Here is a 17,416-nt window from a genome sequence, read left to right on the forward strand (position 1 = left end):
GTCTGCTGTCCAATATTAGAAGCTTACAAGGCAATTTGCATACTTGTCCAAGACACTTGGGACAACTGCAGTGGCAGGAATGTTGTGTTGGATGAGTGCTTCATGAAACATGGCTTTTGAATATTCAAAGGAAAGGGTTTCTGTAAATTTTAACAAGTTTCATCACATTTTCTAAATGAAATGAGTTGTAATTTATTGAGCATCATAACCAAAACTGGAACTGGAAATAGACAAGGCAAACATGAATTTACATTTACAAAAAGACAATCTCACATGAACTATTTTAACTGCATACAACAAAACAACTTTGTGGATGACATACAGCAGTAATGGTTATATAGTATGGAATATACAAATGTGCTGAAAGATTAGGGTGAAATCGAGCTTCATGGTTACGTGAATAGGGAAAAAAAAATAGGTTCTTATGAAACATCACATCTTTAAATAGTGAACCAAACAAAGTGAATGTCAATTTGATAAACTTGGAAGGCAAATATTCTCATCTTGCGATGTTCTCCAGAATGAAGTGTCTCATTTGAGATGAGTTGTTATTGCTGCAATACAGATAGAAAGAATTTTGAAATGGATGACAGCAGAAAAAAGTCCTACAGTATGATGTATATTATCCTGAAACTCTCCAACAAATTCTTCAGGTATGATAGGTTAATTCACGGGTTGGAGAGATTGCTTTTTTTATTTTATTACAGATTTTTCTTTCATTGTATTGCAATAACAATTTCCAGAAGAAAATAGGATGAATATGTAATAAGATAAATTTATCATGGCTGCAAAATTAATTTTGATCTTGATAATAACTAAAAAAAAAACAAGTGTTAAATTTTGTTTCCAAATGATAGACCTTTCGTATGTAGAACTTCAGGTTCCATTGCCATTTAAAATGTTGGGGGTTTTTTCCCTCCTGTATTCTATTTAAAATATAATTACAAGTAATATAGAAGATAAATTTAAAATTCTTTGACAAATTTGTTCCTAGGGAGGGGGTGAAAAGTTCTATATTGCTAGGTGGTTTCCACCTAGCATATTTTTTTTCATTTACAGATACTGTTATAATTGATGAAATGAATATTCTGTAATTGACGACAATTTTCATCAGCCCTTAAAATATTTGAATAGGATGAGGTAATATTTGTGCAAGCATCTCTGTTAGAATGCAGAGAAAACAGTGTCACCCACTCATTCTGATTTGGGAAGGGAAGAACAAAATGTCTTCAGGTATGTGAGAGCACTTGGCATTAATTGTTGTAAAGGAGAAAATAGGAAAGAAAATTGCAATGTAGCACTGAAAAGTTGCAGCACCAGATGTTTTTCCTTCCCTTTCAGGTATTTGGTATTTTCTTTTAAAAGGTGATGACAACACTAATAGTGAATATACATGCATCATTGATAGTTTGCAGCAGGTTAGGAGCAAATGTATCAAAGAATATGATTGCAAGGTAAAAGGAAATTTTTTATATATATTTACAAGATCCAAGTCATCTCTAACAGTTATTGACGATAACAGAAAATGCATCATTTATGATATTAACTACACTGGAAAAAAAATTTAATATATAGTAGGCAAATGAACAACTACAGAAATTTTTTTAATCTTTTATGGTTTTGTACAGTGCAATATCTGTTTGGAATCAGAAGCATGACTTCTGCAATTTCAAATATATTGTCCAGTTGGAATTTTGTATTAAGTGGAGACTTGTGAAATAGAGGGTTTGGTATGAGTATAAGATCAACTTGGTATATGAACATGTGGAATATGGTTCTTTTATTTTCAGGTACATAAACACATCTATACATGACACAGCATCTACAAATGATCTAATATGGCGTTAACTCCTATTCAGATGAATCTTCATGATTCACTACAGTTAGCTGACATGACAGACCAAAAAGAAACTGTTCCTGTTTTGCAGTAACATCTTTACAGAAATTTGCATAATTGAGTATTTTATTATCTTGGTTGTAAAACAATGTCTTAACACATTAGAAAACTTGAGCATATTCTGAGAGAATCTTTAATGAATTGACAGCTTGAAATGTACAAAAGAATCATCTTTAAAAACCTGGTGATAGAGGGCCATGATTAATATATGTGAAATTAACACTTAAAATCTGTGATTTATGGTTGGTATCACTACTATATGTTTCACTTGTAGCTTCCTAATCTAACGATTACTATGAGCTGTGATCAACTAACACCTTCAAGCAACAGGTGGAGGTGTAATCTTTCATTTTCAGGTATATTGAGTGGCAAATTCATTTTCACTGTTTAAAACGAGTTTTTTTGTAAGCGTTGTGATTGCATATGAACTGCATTTTTTTTTTAAACCTTAGATTATCTAAGGAAACTGCTGCATTTTTTTTTAAACCTTAGATTATCTAAGGAAACTGCTGCATTTTTTTTTAACCTTAGATTATCTAAGGAAACTACATTCGTGGATAAGAACTTCTCTGTTAATGAATACCTATTACAAAAATTACAGCATGATTTACGAAATAAAGGAATGGGTGTAACAGTATCAGCATTATGATGCACCTGCTCTGAGATAAGATATTGACTGATTAATGGTGACTAGAGGTGAAAAGTGGAGGTTTATTTTGGTTCATTTTCAGGTTTGTTGCTGATCAATCACTGATATCTACATGAAATAAGAATAAGACTTCTGGTGAAAACTAATAGCATCTAACGGTAGCTGATAAAGGTCTGACTGACGTTTAATACCAACTATATGATGGACTTCCCTTAAGGTATCTCCAGTTATGGTTTAAGTTTCCTTTACAGGTTCTTGTAGTATGACTCACTTTTGAAAATCAGTTGGTAATGTTAACAAGATGAATTGTACATGAGGTTGTTTCAAGCATCTGACTCCGCTTGTATTTGCTGATTTATCACATGGAAAGAATAGGTACTATCTTTTTTTCCTCAGGTTTTCTTTTAGATATTTTGTGGTGTGGGAATTTATTTGGCACCAGGTGTTTACTGTATGGTTCAGAAACAATGATTGTCAGTTGTCAATGTATACATCAGGGGAGGAAATGAAACTGCATCTACTGATTGTGAAAAGGAGAATGGGATCTATGGTGAGAACTGGGGGACAAAAAGTGAAAACTAGTGACAGGTGGAACGTTTAGAAGCTGGTGAAAACTGACAGCATCCACTGAAGGCTAACAGTTCTTACGGGATATGTCTAATTTCTTTCCAATGTGATGATGGATATGCCCTGAGAGACAACAGCAAGAGGAGGCTCTTGGACATTGCTGGTTTGGTGGAAAAGGTGAGTTTTTTGTTTTTTTTTTTCAGATGTCCTATGATGGTTTAGAAACTTGTGCATCTAGTCAGCTGTTTCTCTGCTGCATTATGTAGTAACATTGATTGTTGGCTGTTAATGTCTACTTGTGAGTGGGAAAATGAATTCACAACCAACTGATGGAACATTTGTGACAATATGGTGGAATCCCCTTGATAACTGGATATACAATGGAAGCTGGTACTACCTAATGAGTCAGACAAGAAACTGGTGTTACATCTGGCAAATGATGGAACTTCAGACTGGTGGCAACTGCGATGGAACATCATCAGACTGGTGGCAACTGCGATGGAACATCTTCAGACTGGTGGAGACTGATGGAACATCTCATGGAGACTGCGATGGAACATCTTCAGACTGGTGGTGACTGCGCTGGAACTTCTTCAGACTGGTGGAGACTGATGGAACATCTCATGGAGACTGTGATTGAACATCTTCAGACTAGTGGAGACTGCGATGGAACTTCTTCAGACTGGTGTCGACTGATGAAACATCTCATGGAGACTGCGATGGAACATCTTCAGACTGGTGGCGGCTGATGGAACATCTCATGGAGACTGTGATGGAACATCTTCAGACTGGTGGAGACTGATGGAACATCTTCAGACTGGTGGCGACTGCAATGGAACATCTTCTGACTGGTGGCAACTGCGATGGAACATCTTCAGACTGGTGGAGACTGCGATGGAACATCTTCAGACTGGTGGAGACTGATGGAACATCTCATGGAGACTGCGATGGAACATCTTCAGACTGGTGGTGACTGCGCTGGAACTTCTTCAGACTGGTGGAGACTGATGGAACATCTCATGGAGACTGTGATTGAACATCTTCAGACTAGTGGAGACTGCGATGGAACTTCTTCAGACTGGTGTCGACTGATGAAACATCTCATGGAGACTGCGATGGAACATCTTCAGACTGGTGGCGGCTGATGGAACATCTCATGGAGACTGTGATGGAACATCTTCAGACTGGTGGAGACTGCGATGGAACTTCTTCAGACTGGTGGTGACTGATGGAACATCTTCAGACTGGTGGCGACTGCAATGGAACATCTTCTGACTGGTGGCGACTGCGATGGAACATCTTCTGACTGGTGGCGACTGCGATGGAACATCTTCTGACTGGTGGCGACTGCGATGGAACGTCTTCTGACTGGTGGCGACTGATGGAACATCTCATGGAGACTGCGATGGAACATATTCAGACTGGTGGCGACTGCGATGGAGCATCTTCAGACTGGTGGCGACTGCGATGGAGCATCTTCAGACTGGTGGCGACTGCGATGGAGCATCTTCAGACTGGTGGCGACTGCAATGGAGCATCTTCAGACTGGTGGCGACTGCGATGGAGCATCTTCAGACTGGTGGCGACTGCGATGGAACATCTTCAGACTGGTGGCAACTGATACAATGTTTATGACAGCTGATTACAATTCTTGCATTAGGGAAGCTGCTAACAAAAGAATTTCCACATACAACTGAAATGATTCATACATGTTGATTTTTGGAACTGGGAAAAATAAGGTGAGTTTTTCTTTTCAGATATTTTCTTTTGCAGATGAGGATTGTAGAATCTCCTTGATAATTGTCTAGTGGATATAGTATGGAAGCTGATGACTTCTAATAGAACATAGTCTACTGGAAATTGGCAAAAAGGGAACATGTAAAAGAGATTAGTAGCAATTGTGTTGGGATGCAACTAATTATTAAAGTTATGGTGGACCTGCCTTTGGACTACTGCAAATGTTGACTTTGGAAGAAAGAAGTGGAAGGAAGTACCTTGATGATGTTTACTATGAAACTTGATGGTTGGTGATGATTGGAACATTTGAGGCAACTTTGTATATTGCAGACGGTGGCTCATTGCTGATTTGTGAGAGAAGAGGTGAGTTTCTCTTTTGTGTGGTTTTCTTTTGCAGAAAAGTATGACATCTATAATTGACAACTATCTGGAGACAGCTGTATGATGGAAGATTTGTGACATTGGTGGTGACTGATGCAATCTTCATGAAGAAAATTGTCTGATGGATATGCAGTAAAATATGGTGCTTACTAATAGAACATTTATTTACTGGAAATTGGTAGAAGGCTGTTGGCAATTTTCATGGAATGCAAATTAAGAATACTACGAAAGTTATGTTGGACGTGCATTTAAATGTCTGTTAACAGAACTGGTGACTTGGCAAGGAAAAAGTGCTTTCATTTCCTAGATTTTTGGGCTTTTTTCATCCGTAGTACATTACGGTGAGACAAGAAACTGGAGACAACATTCATAGAACATCAAATGGAGACTGGTGGCAGTTGTGATGGAACATCTGATGGAGACTAGTGGCAACTGTGATGGAATATGTTAGACTGGTTGCAGCTTCGATTCAACATAGAGACAGGTGGCTGCTGTGATAGAACATCTGGTAGTTGTGATGGGACATCTGGAAGTGTTTGGCAACTGTTGTGGACACTGGTTGCAATGGTGATAGAACAACTAATGGCAACTGAAAAACCACCTGAAGACTGGCTTTTTTTTTTCTCCATAAAATTTTCTTTTGCAGATAAGGATGACATCAAATGTTGACAGGACTGGTAACTTAGGAGGAAAGAGGTGGCTCATTTTGTTTCATTTTCAGGCTTTTTAATATCTAATGAAACGGACAAGAAACTGGCATCTGTGATGGAATGCCTGATGGAGACTGGCATTGGTGATGGGGCATCTGCAAATTGACGGCAAAGAAGATGGTGGCAACTGCAGTGGAACATCTGACGGAGACTGGTGGCAAGTGTGATACAACATATGACAAAGACTAGTGGCAAACGTGATGGAACATATATAATGATGGCTGAAGACTGATGACAACTGTAATTGAACTGGAGACTGATAGCAACTTTGGCAACTGTGATGGAGCATATTATGAAAACTGGTAACTAGCATAGAACATCTGATGGAGGCTGGGGTAACTGCTCTGAAATATCTAATGAAAGCTGCTTACAAAAGAACCTCAACATAGTGATGTCTAATGTGAAACCTGATGGTTGGTGATATGTGAAATTCTGAGATGACTTTATATGTTGAAGAGACTGGTTCATCATTGCCGAATTGTGAGACTGAAAGGGGTAAGGTTTTTTCTTCTCTAGTATTTTCTTTTCTGCACATGAGGATGACATCTGTAATTAACAACCAGCTGGTGAGAATGGAATATTTGTGATAAATTGATGGTAACTGCATGATAGAATCTTGAGGATACTTGTCTGGTGGGATGTATTGTATAAGCTGATGTCTGGCAAATAGAACAAATCTACTACTGCAAATTGGCAAAAAGGAGACAGACCATGTATTGAAGGTTGGTGACTGATTATTATCGAAGTTATTGTGGACATGCGTTTGAATGTCAACATTGGTGACTTTGGAGGGAAGTGGTGTTTCGTTTTGTTTCATTTTCAGGATTTTTGGTATCTTGAGTCAGACAAACTTGTGACAACTTTGGAGCTTCTAATGGAGACTGGCATCTGTAGTGGACACTTGTGGCAACTGTGATATGAACAACTATGAAAGATCTAATGGAAAATAGTAGAAACTGTGAAACGTCTAGTGACAGCTGTAATGGAACGTGCAAATGGTGATGTTGCCAAGCTCATGATAGAAGTGGAGATGCATTGTGCTTGAATTTCAGGCTTATTCTCATTTGTCCAGTATTTGGTGGTTGACGCATGATGGTAACACAAGAAAAATTCCTATTACCTCAATGATGTTCACTGTGTAATTTGATGGCTGATGATGATTTGAACGTCTTAGGCAACTTTGTATATTGCAGAGACTGAACAGGTGAGTTTTTCTTTTCTGAGGTTTTCTTTTGCAGAGAAGGATGACCTCTGTAATTGACAACTAACTGGAGACAGCTGTAACCTAGATTTGTGATGTTGGTGGTGACACTTTGGTGGAATCTTCATAAGGAGAATTGACTGGTGGGTAATGCTGTAGAAGGTGGTGCCTACTAATAGAACATTCATTTACTGGAATTTGGTAGAAATGGCTGTTGGCGATTTTCATGGAATGCAAGATAAGATTACTACCAGAACTGGTGACTTGGGTAGAAAGAAGTGGTTCACTTTCATGTTTGTGATTGGTGAGACAAACTGGACACATCTTCGATGGAACATCTGATGGAGACTGGTAGCAATTGTGATGGAACATCTGATAGTGACTGGTGGCAACTGTGACGGAACATCTGATGGTGACTGGTGGCAACTGTGACGGAACATCTGATGGTGACTGGTGGCAACTGTGACGGAACATCTGATGGTGACTGGTGGCAACTGTGACGGAACATCTGATGGTGACTGGTGGCAACTGTGACGGAACATCTGATGGTGACTGGTGGCAACTGTGACGGAACATCTGATGGTGACTGGTGGCAACTGTGACGGAACATCTGGTGGTGACTGGTGGCAACTGTGACGGAACATCTGATGGTGACTGGTGGCAACTGTGACGGAACATCTGTTGGTGACTGGTGGCATCTGTGACGGAACATCTGATGGTGACTGGTGGCAACTGTGACGGAACATCTGATGGTGACGGAACATCTGATGGTGACTGGTGGCAACTGTGACGGAACATCTGATGGTGACTGGTGGCAACTGTGACGGAACATCTGATGGTGACTGGTGGCAACTGTGACGGAACATCTGGTGGTGACTGGTGGCAACTGTGACGGAACATCTGATGGTGACTGGTGGCAACTGTGACGGAACATCTGATGGTGACTGGTGGCATCTGTGACGGAACATCTGATGGTGACTGGTGGCAACTGTGACGGAACATCTGATGGTGACTGGTGGCAACTGTCACGGAACATCTGATGGTGACTGGTGGCAACTGTCACGGAACATCTGATGGTGACTGGTAGGAACTGTCACGGAACATCTGATATTGATTGGTAGCAACTGATGGAAAATTTGATGGTGACTGGTGGGCAACTGTGACGGAACATCTGATGGTGACTGGTAGGAACTGTCATGGAACATCTGATATTGATTGGTAGCAACTGATGGAAAATTTGATGGTGACTGGTGGCCACTGTGATGGAACATTCGATAGTCTGCTGGAAACTGTAATAGAATCTTCTGATGGAGACTGGTGTCAGCCATGGTGTAATGTCTGGAGATGGGTACCAACCGTGATATAACTTCTGAAGACTTATCGCTTTCTCTTCTCAAGTATTTTTGTTTGCAAATGAGGATGACATCAAGTGTTGACAGGACCAATAACTTAGGAGGAAAGAGGTCGCTCATTTTACTTCATTTTCAGGCTTTTCAATATCTAATGAATCAGACAAGAAGCTGGTGGTATCTGTGAAGAAGACTGATGGCTGCTGTGACGGAGCATCTGCAAATTGATGGCAACTGTGATGGAACATCAGATTATAAATGGTAACTGGAGGAGCAGATATCGGCAATTGCAGTGGAAATGGTGAGGAACCGTCTGACGGACACTTGCAACTGTGGAAAAGGAATGACAAGACTGGTGACAAATGTGGCAGAAATACTAATGGATTCTGGTGACAAGTCTGAATGCCTAATGAGAGCTGCTTAGAAAAGAATCACTGTATAAGCTTAGTGGTGTCTACCATGAGACATGATGATCTGGACTTCTGGAACAGCTTCATCTATCGAAGAGACTGACTCATCATCACCAATTAGTGAGATTGAAAGAAGAGGTGAGTTTTGCTTTTGAGATATTTTCTGTTGCAGATGAGGATCACATCTGCAGACAACCAACTTGTGATAACTATGTGATAGAAGATTCATGATGAATTGGAGGAAGCTAGTGCTGACCAGTAGAATATCTTATGAAATCTGTTTGCACTTGTGATGGAATGCAACTAATTGTTACCAAAGTTATTACTGTCCTGACGTGATCATCTACAAATGTCAACAAGACTGGTAAATTAGGAAGAAAGAAGTGGTTTCTTTTGCTTTGTTTTCAGACATTTTCATATTTAATGAGTTGGACAAGGAACTAGTGGCAACTATGGTGGATCATCTGGAGAGTAGTTTTGACTGATTGACCATTTGGATACTGGCAAGTCTTATTCAACATCCGGAGACTGATAGCAACTTTAGAACATCTGATGGAGACTGGTAACTTTGATGGGACATTGTAAAACATGATGGTTGTTGATTTGTCAACTTTGAGAAAGCTTTATATGTTGAAGAGAATGTGGCTCATTGTTCAATCGTGAGACTGAAAGAAGAGGTGAGTTTTTCTTCAAGTATTTTTTTTTCTGTAGATGAGGATGACATCTGTAATTGACAACCAACTGGTGACAACTTTTGGATGGAACATGTGTGATGGAAGTCAACTAATTATTATTATTGTAGCTACTGTGGACATGCATTTGGACATCTGCAAATGTTGGCTGGCAACTTTGGAGGAAAGAAGTGTTTTGTTTTGCTTTATTTTCAGGCTTTTTGGTATCTAATACATCAAACAAGAAACTTGTGACGACTACATAACTTCTCATGGAGACTGATATCTTGTGGAGCATCCTATGGATGCTTGTGGCAACTGTGACAGAACATCTACTCGAATCTTTGGTAGCTGTGATAGAACGTCTAACAGAAAATGGTAGAATCTGTGGAACATTTAGTGACAGCTGTAATGGAACGTGCAAAGAGTGATGTTGTCAAGCTCATGATAGAAGTGGAGGTACATTTTGTTTGAATTTCAGGCCTATTCTCATTTGTCCAGTATTTGTCCAGAAACTCCAAGTACCTCAATGATGCTTACGATGAAACTTGATGGCTGACGATGATTTGAGCGTTTGAGGCAACTATGTATATTGCAGAGACTATGACTCCCCATTGCTGATTTGTGAGACTGAATGAGGTGAGTTTTTGTTTTCTGAGGTTTTCTTTTGCAGAGAAGGATGACCTCTGTAAGTGACAACTAACTGGAGACAGCTGTATGACAAGATTTGTGACATTGGTGGTGACTCTTTGGTAGAATTTTCTGATGGATAATGCTGGTGCCTACTAATACAACATTTATTTACTGGAAACTGGTAGAAAATGCTGTTAGCAATTTTCATGGAATGCAAGTTAAGATTACTACCAGAACTGATGACTTGGGTAGAAAGAAGTGGTTCACCTTACCTTCATGTTCATGCTTTTTTGTTTGTGATTGGTGAGACAAACTGGACGCATCTTCAATGGAACATCTGGAGACTGGTAGCAACTGTGAGGCACCTGTGATGGAACATCTGATGGTGACTGGTGGTGATTGGTAGCAACTGATGGAACATCTGATGGTGACTGGTGGGAACTGTGACGGAACATCTGATGGTGACTGTTGGCCACTGTGATGGAACATTCGATAGTCTGCTCAAAACTGTAATAGAATCTTCTGATGGAGACTGGTGTCAGCCATGGTGTAACATCTGAAGATGGGTACCAACCGTGATGTAACTTCTGGAGACTGATCACTTTCTCTTCTCAAGTATTTTCGTTTGCAAATGAGGATGACATCAAGTGTTGACAGGACCAATAACTTAGGAGGAAAGAGGCTCATTTTACTTCATTTTCAGGCTTTTCAAAATCTAATGAATCAGACAAGAAGCTGGTGGTATCTGTGAAGAAGACTGATGGCTGCTGTGACGGAGCATCTGCAAATTGATGGCAACTGTGATGGAACATCAGATTATAAATGGTAACTAGAGGAGCATCTAATAGATATCGGCAATTGCAGTGGAAATGGTGAGGAACCGTCTGACGGACACTGGATGCAACTGTGTGGAAAAGGAATGACAGACTGGTGACAAATGTGGCAGAACTACTAATGGATTCTGGTGACAAGTCAGAATGCCTAATGAATGCTGCTTAGAAAAGAATCACTGTATAAGCTGAGTGGTGTCTACCATGAGACATGATGATCTGGACTTCTGGAACAGCTTCATCTATCAAAGAGACTGACTCATCACTAGTGAGATTGAAAGAAGAGGTTAGTTTTGCTTTTGAGATTTTTTTGTTTTGCAGATAAGGATCACATCTGCAGACAAACAACTTGTGATAACTATGTGATAGAAGATTCATGATGAATTGGAGGAAGCTAGTGGTGACTAGTAGAATATCTAATGAAATCTGTTTGCACTTGTGATGGAATGCAACTAATTGTTACCAAAGTTATTACTGTCCTGACGTGATCATCTACAAATGTCAACAAGACTGGTAAATTAGGAAGAAAGAAGTGGTTTCTTTTGCTTTGTTTTCAGACATTTTCATATTTAATGAGTTGGACAAGGAACTAGTGGCAACTATGGTGGATCATCTGGAGAGTAATGTTGACTGATTGACCATTTGGATACTGGCAAGTCTTATTCAACATCCGGAGACTGATAGCAACTTTAGAACATCTGATGGAGACTGGTAACTTTGATGGGATATTGTAAAACATGATGGTTGTTGATTTGTCAACTTTGAGAAAGCTTTATATGTTGAAGAGAATGTGGCTCATCATTGTTCAATCGTGAGACTGAAAGAAGAGGTGAGTTTTTCTTCTGTAGATGAGGTTGACATCTGTATTTGACAACCAACTGGTGACAACTTTTGGATGGAACATGTGTGATGGAAGTCAACTAATTATTATTATTGTAGCTACTGTGGACATGCATTTGGACATCTGCAAATGTTGGCTGGCAACTTTGGAGGAAAGAAGTGTTTTGTTTTGCTTTATTTTCAGGCTTTTTGGTATCTAATACATCAAACAAGGAACTTGTGACGACTACATAAATTCTCATGGAGACTGATATCTGGTGGAGCATCCTATGGATGCTTGTGGCAACTGTGACAGAACATCTACTCGAATCTTTGGTAGCTGTGATAGAACGTCTAACAGAAAATGGTAGAATCTGTGGAACATTTAGTGACAGCTGTAATGGAACGTGCAAAGAGTGATGTTGTCAAGCTCATGATAGAAGTGGAGGTACATTTTGTTTGAATTTCAGGCCTATTCTCATTTGTCCAGTATTTGACGGTTGTCGAATGATGGTAACACAAAAGAAACTCCAAGTACCTCAATGATGCTTATGATGAAACTTGATGGCTGATGATGATTTGAACGTTTGAGGCAACTATGTATATTGCAGAGACTATGCCTCCCCATTGCTGATTTGTGAGACTGAATGAGGTGAGTTTTTGTTTTCTGAGGTTTTCTTTTGCAGAGAAGGATGACCTCTGTAAGTGACAACTAACTGGAGACAGCTGTATGACAGAAGATTTGTGACATTGGTGGTGACTCTTTAGTAGAATTTTCTGATGGATAATGCTGGTGCCTACTAATACAACATTTATTTACTGGAAACTGGTAGAAAATGCTGTTAGCAATTTTCATGGAATGCAAGTTAAGATTACTACCAGAACTGATGACTTGGGTAGAAAGAAGTGGTTCACCTTACCTTCATGTTCATGCTTTTTTGTTTGTGATTGGTGAGACAAACTGGACGCATCTTCAATGGAACATCTGGAGACTGGTAGCAACTGTGAGGCACCTGTGATGGAACATCTGATGGTGACTGGTGGCAACTGTGACGGAACATCCGATGGTGACCGGTGGCGACTGTGATGGTGACTGGTGGCAACTGTGATGGAACATCTGATGGTGACCGGTGGCAACTGTGATGGAACATCTGATGGTGACCGGTGGCAACTGTGACGGAACATCTGATGGTGACTGGTGGCAACTGTGATGGAACATCTGATGGTGACTGGTGGCGACTGATGGAACATCTGATGGTGATTGGTAGCAACTGATGGTGACTGGTGGCAACTGTGACGGAACATCTGATGGTGACTGGTAGGAACTGTGACGGAACATCTGATGGTGACTGGTGGCCACTGTGATAGAACATTCGATAGTCTGCTCGAAACTGTAATAGAATCTTCTGATGGAGACTGGTGTCAGCCATGGTGTAATGTCTGGAGATGGGTACCAACCGTGATGTAACTTATGGAGACTGATCACTTTCTCTTCTCAAGTATTTTCGTTTGCGAATGAGGATGACATCAAATGTTGACAGGACCAATAACTTAGGAGGAAAGAGGTCGCTCATTTTAATTCATTTTCAGGCTTTTCAAAATCTAATGAATCAGACAAGAAGCTGGTGGTATCTGTGAAGACGACTGATGGCTGCTTAGAAAAGAATCACTGTATAAGCTTAGTGGTGTCTACCATGAGACATGATGATCTGGACTTCTGGAACAGCTTCATCTATCGAAGAGATTGACTCATCATCACCAATTATTGAGATTGAAAGAAGAGGTGAGTTTTGCTTTTGAGATATTTTCTGTTGCAGATAAGGATCACATCTGCAGACAACCAACTTGTGATAACTATGTGATAGAAGATTCATGATGAATTGGAGGAAGCTAGTGCTGACCAGTAGAATATCTAATGAAATCTGTTTGCACTTGTGATGGAATGCAACTAATTGTTACCAAAGTTATTACTGTCCTGACGTGATCATCTACAAATGTCAACAAGACTGGTAAATTAGGAGGAAAGAAGTGGTTTCTTTTGCTTTGTTTTCAGACATTTTCATATTTAATGAGTTGGACAAGGAACTAGTGGCAACTATGGTGGATCATCTGGAGAGTAGTGTTGACTGATTGACCATTTGGATACTGGCAAGTCTTATTCAACATCCGGAGACTGATAGCAACTTTAGAACATCTGATGGAGACTGGTAACTTTGATGGGACGTTGTAAAACATGATGGTTGTTGATTTGTCAACTTTGAGAAAGCTTTATATGTTGAAGAGAATGTGGCTCATCATAACTTCTCATAGAGACTACAATGGACGTGGCAATTGTATGTGGAACATCTAGTGGCAGCTGTAATGGAACGTGCAAAGAATGATGTTGCCAAGCTAATGATAGAAGTGGAGGTATATTTTGTTTGAATTTCAGGCCTATTCTCATTTGTCCAGTATTTGACGGTTGTTGAGTGATGGTAACACAAAAGAAACTCCAAGTACCTCAATGATGCGAACGATGAAACTTGATGGCTGACGATGATTTGAGCGTTTGAGGCAACTATGTATATTGCAGAGACTATGACTCCCCATTGCTGATTTGTGAGACTGAATGAGGTGAGTTTTTGTTTTCTGAGGTTTTCTTTTGCAGAAAAGAATGATGTCTGTAAGTGACAACTAACTGGCGACAACTGTATGACGGAACATCTGATGGTGACTGGTGGCAACTGTGATGGAACATCTGATGGTGACTGGTGGCAACTGTGATGGAACATCTGATGGTGACTGGTGGCAACTGTGATGGAACATCTGATGGTGACTGGTGGCAACTATGACGGAACATCTGATGATGATTGGTAGCAACTGATGGAACATCTGATGGTGACTGGTGGCAACTGACGGAACATCTGATGGTGACTGGTGGCAACTGTGACGGAACATCTGATGGTGACTGGTGGCAACTGTGATGGAACGTCTGATGGTGACTGGTGGCAACTGTGATGGAACATCTGATGGTGACTGGTGGCAACTGTGATGGAACATCTGATGGTGACTGGTGGCAACTGTGATGGAACATCTGATGGTGACTGGTGGCAACTGTGATGGAACATCTGATGGTGACTGGTGGCAACTGTGATGGAACATCTGATGGTGACTGGTGGCAACTGTGATGGAACATCTGATGGTGACTGGTGGCAACTGTGATGGAACATATGATGGTGAATGCTGGCAACCGTGATGTAACGTCTGAAGATGGGTACCAACCATGATGTAACATCTGGAGACTGATCACTTTGTCTTCTCAAGTATTTTCGTTTGCAAATGAAGATGACATCAAATGCGGACAGGACCAATAACTTAGGAGGAAAGAGGTCGCTCATTTTACTTCATTTTCAGATTTTTCAATATCTAATGAATCGGACAAGAAGCTGGTGGTATCTGTGAAGAAGACTGATGGCTGCTGTGACAGAGCATCTGCAAATTGATGGCAACTGTGATGGAACATCAGATTATAAATGGTAACTAGAGGAGCATCTAATAGATATCGGCAATTGCAGTGGAAATGGTGAGGAACCGTCTGACGGACACTGGATGCAACTGTGGAAAAGGAATGACAGACTGGTGACAAATGTGGCAGAACTACTAATGGATTCTGGTGACAAGTCTGAATGCCTAATGAGAGCTGCTTAGAAAAGAATCACTGTATAAGCTTAGTGGTGTCTACCATGAGACATGATGATCTGGACTTCTGGAACAGCTTCATCTATCGAGGAGACTGACTCATCATCACCAATTAGTGAGATTGAAAGAAGAGGTGAGTTTTGCTTTTGAGATATTTTCTGTTGCAGATAAGGATCACATCTGCAGACAACCAACTTGTGATAACTATGTGATAGAAGATTCATGATGAATTGGAGGAAGCTAGTGCTGACCAGTAGAATATCTAATGAAATCTGTTTGCACTTGTGATGGAATGCAACTAATTGTTACCAAAGTTATTACTGTCCTGACGTGATCATCTACAAATGTCAACAAGACTGGTAAATTAGGAGGAAAGAAGTGGTTTCTTTTGCTTTGTTTTCAGACATTTTCATATTTAATGAGTTGGACAAGGAACTAGTGGCAACTATGGTGGATCATCTGGAGAGTAGTGTTGACTGATTGACCATTTGGATACTGGCAAGTCTTATTCAACATCCGGAGACTGATAGCAACTTTAGAACATCTGATGGAGACTGGTAACTTTGATGGGACGTTGTAAAACATGATGGTTGTTGATTTGTCAACTTTGAGAAAGCTTTATATGTTGAAGAGAATGTGGCTCATCATAACTTCTCATAGAGACTACAATGGACGTGGCAATTGTATGTGGAACATCTAGTGGCAGCTGTAATGGAACGTGCAAAGAATGATGTTGCCAAGCTAATGATAGAAGTGGAGGTATATTTTGTTTGAATTTCAGGCCTATTCTCATTTGTCCAGTATTTGACGGTTGTTGAGTGATGGTAACACAAAAGAAACTCCAAGTACCTCAATGATGCGAACGATGAAACTTGATGGCTGACGATGATTTGAGCGTTTGAGGCAACTATGTATATTGCAGAGACTATGACTCCCCATTGCTGATTTGTGAGACTGAATGAGGTGAGTTTTTGTTTTCTGAGGTTTTCTTTTGCAGAAAAGAATGATGTCTGTAAGTGACAACTAACTGGCGACAACTGTATGACGGAACATCTGATGGTGACTGGTGGCAACTGTGATGAAACATCTGATGGTGACTGGTGGCAACTGTGATGGAACATCTGATGGTGACTGGTGGCAACTGTGATGGAACATCTGATGGTGACTGGTGGCAACTATGACGGAACATCTGATGATGATTGGTAGCAACTGATGGAACATCTGATGGTGACTGGTGGCAACTGACGGAACATCTGATGGTGACTGGTGGCAACTGTGACGGAACATCTGATGGTGACTGGTGGCAACTGTGATGGAACATCTGATGGTGACTGGTGGCAACTGTGATGGAACATCTGATGGTGACTGGTGACAACTGTGATGGAACATCTGATGGTGACTGGTGGCAACTGTGATGGAACATCTGATGGTGACTGGTGGCAACTGTGATGGAACATCTGATGGTGACTGGTGGCAACTGTGATGGAACATATGATGGTGAATGGTGGCAACCGTGATGTAACGTCTGAAGATGGGTACCAACCATGATGTAACATCTGGAGACTGATCACTTTGTCTTCTCAAGTATTTTCGTTTGCAAATGAAGATGACATCAAATGCGGACAGGACCAATAACTTAGGAGGAAAGAGGTCGCTCATTTTACTTCATTTTCAGATTTTTCAATATCTAATGAATCGGACAAGAAGCTGGTGGTATCGTGAAGAAGACTGATGGCTGCTGTGACAGAGCATCTGCAAATTGATGGCAACTGTGATGGAACATCAGATTATAAATGGTAACTAGAGGAGCATCTAATAGATATCGGCAATTGCAGTGGAAATGGTGAGGAACCGTCTGACGGACACTGGATGCAACTGTGGAAA

At 40.4% G+C, this 17,416-nt stretch overlaps 1 long non-coding RNA gene across 3 annotated transcripts in view; it reads left to right on the forward strand.

Annotated features, from left to right (window-relative positions):
• LOC106882367 (uncharacterized) overlaps nucleotides 1-17,416 on the forward strand; it is a 102,577-nt gene that overhangs the window by 21,609 nt on the left and 63,552 nt on the right. For all 3 annotated transcript variants that reach the window (XR_016237649.1, XR_016237648.1, XR_001410990.3), the window contains one exon: nucleotides 1-17,416. This exon is cut by the window's right edge and continues 63,552 nt beyond it. This is a non-coding gene — a long non-coding RNA (uncharacterized LOC106882367).

Source organism: Octopus bimaculoides, chromosome 20, assembly GCF_046866305.1.
Source record: "Octopus bimaculoides isolate indiv1 chromosome 20, ASM4686630v1, whole genome shotgun sequence".
NCBI classification, from domain to species: domain Eukaryota; kingdom Metazoa; phylum Mollusca; class Cephalopoda; order Octopoda; family Octopodidae; genus Octopus; species Octopus bimaculoides.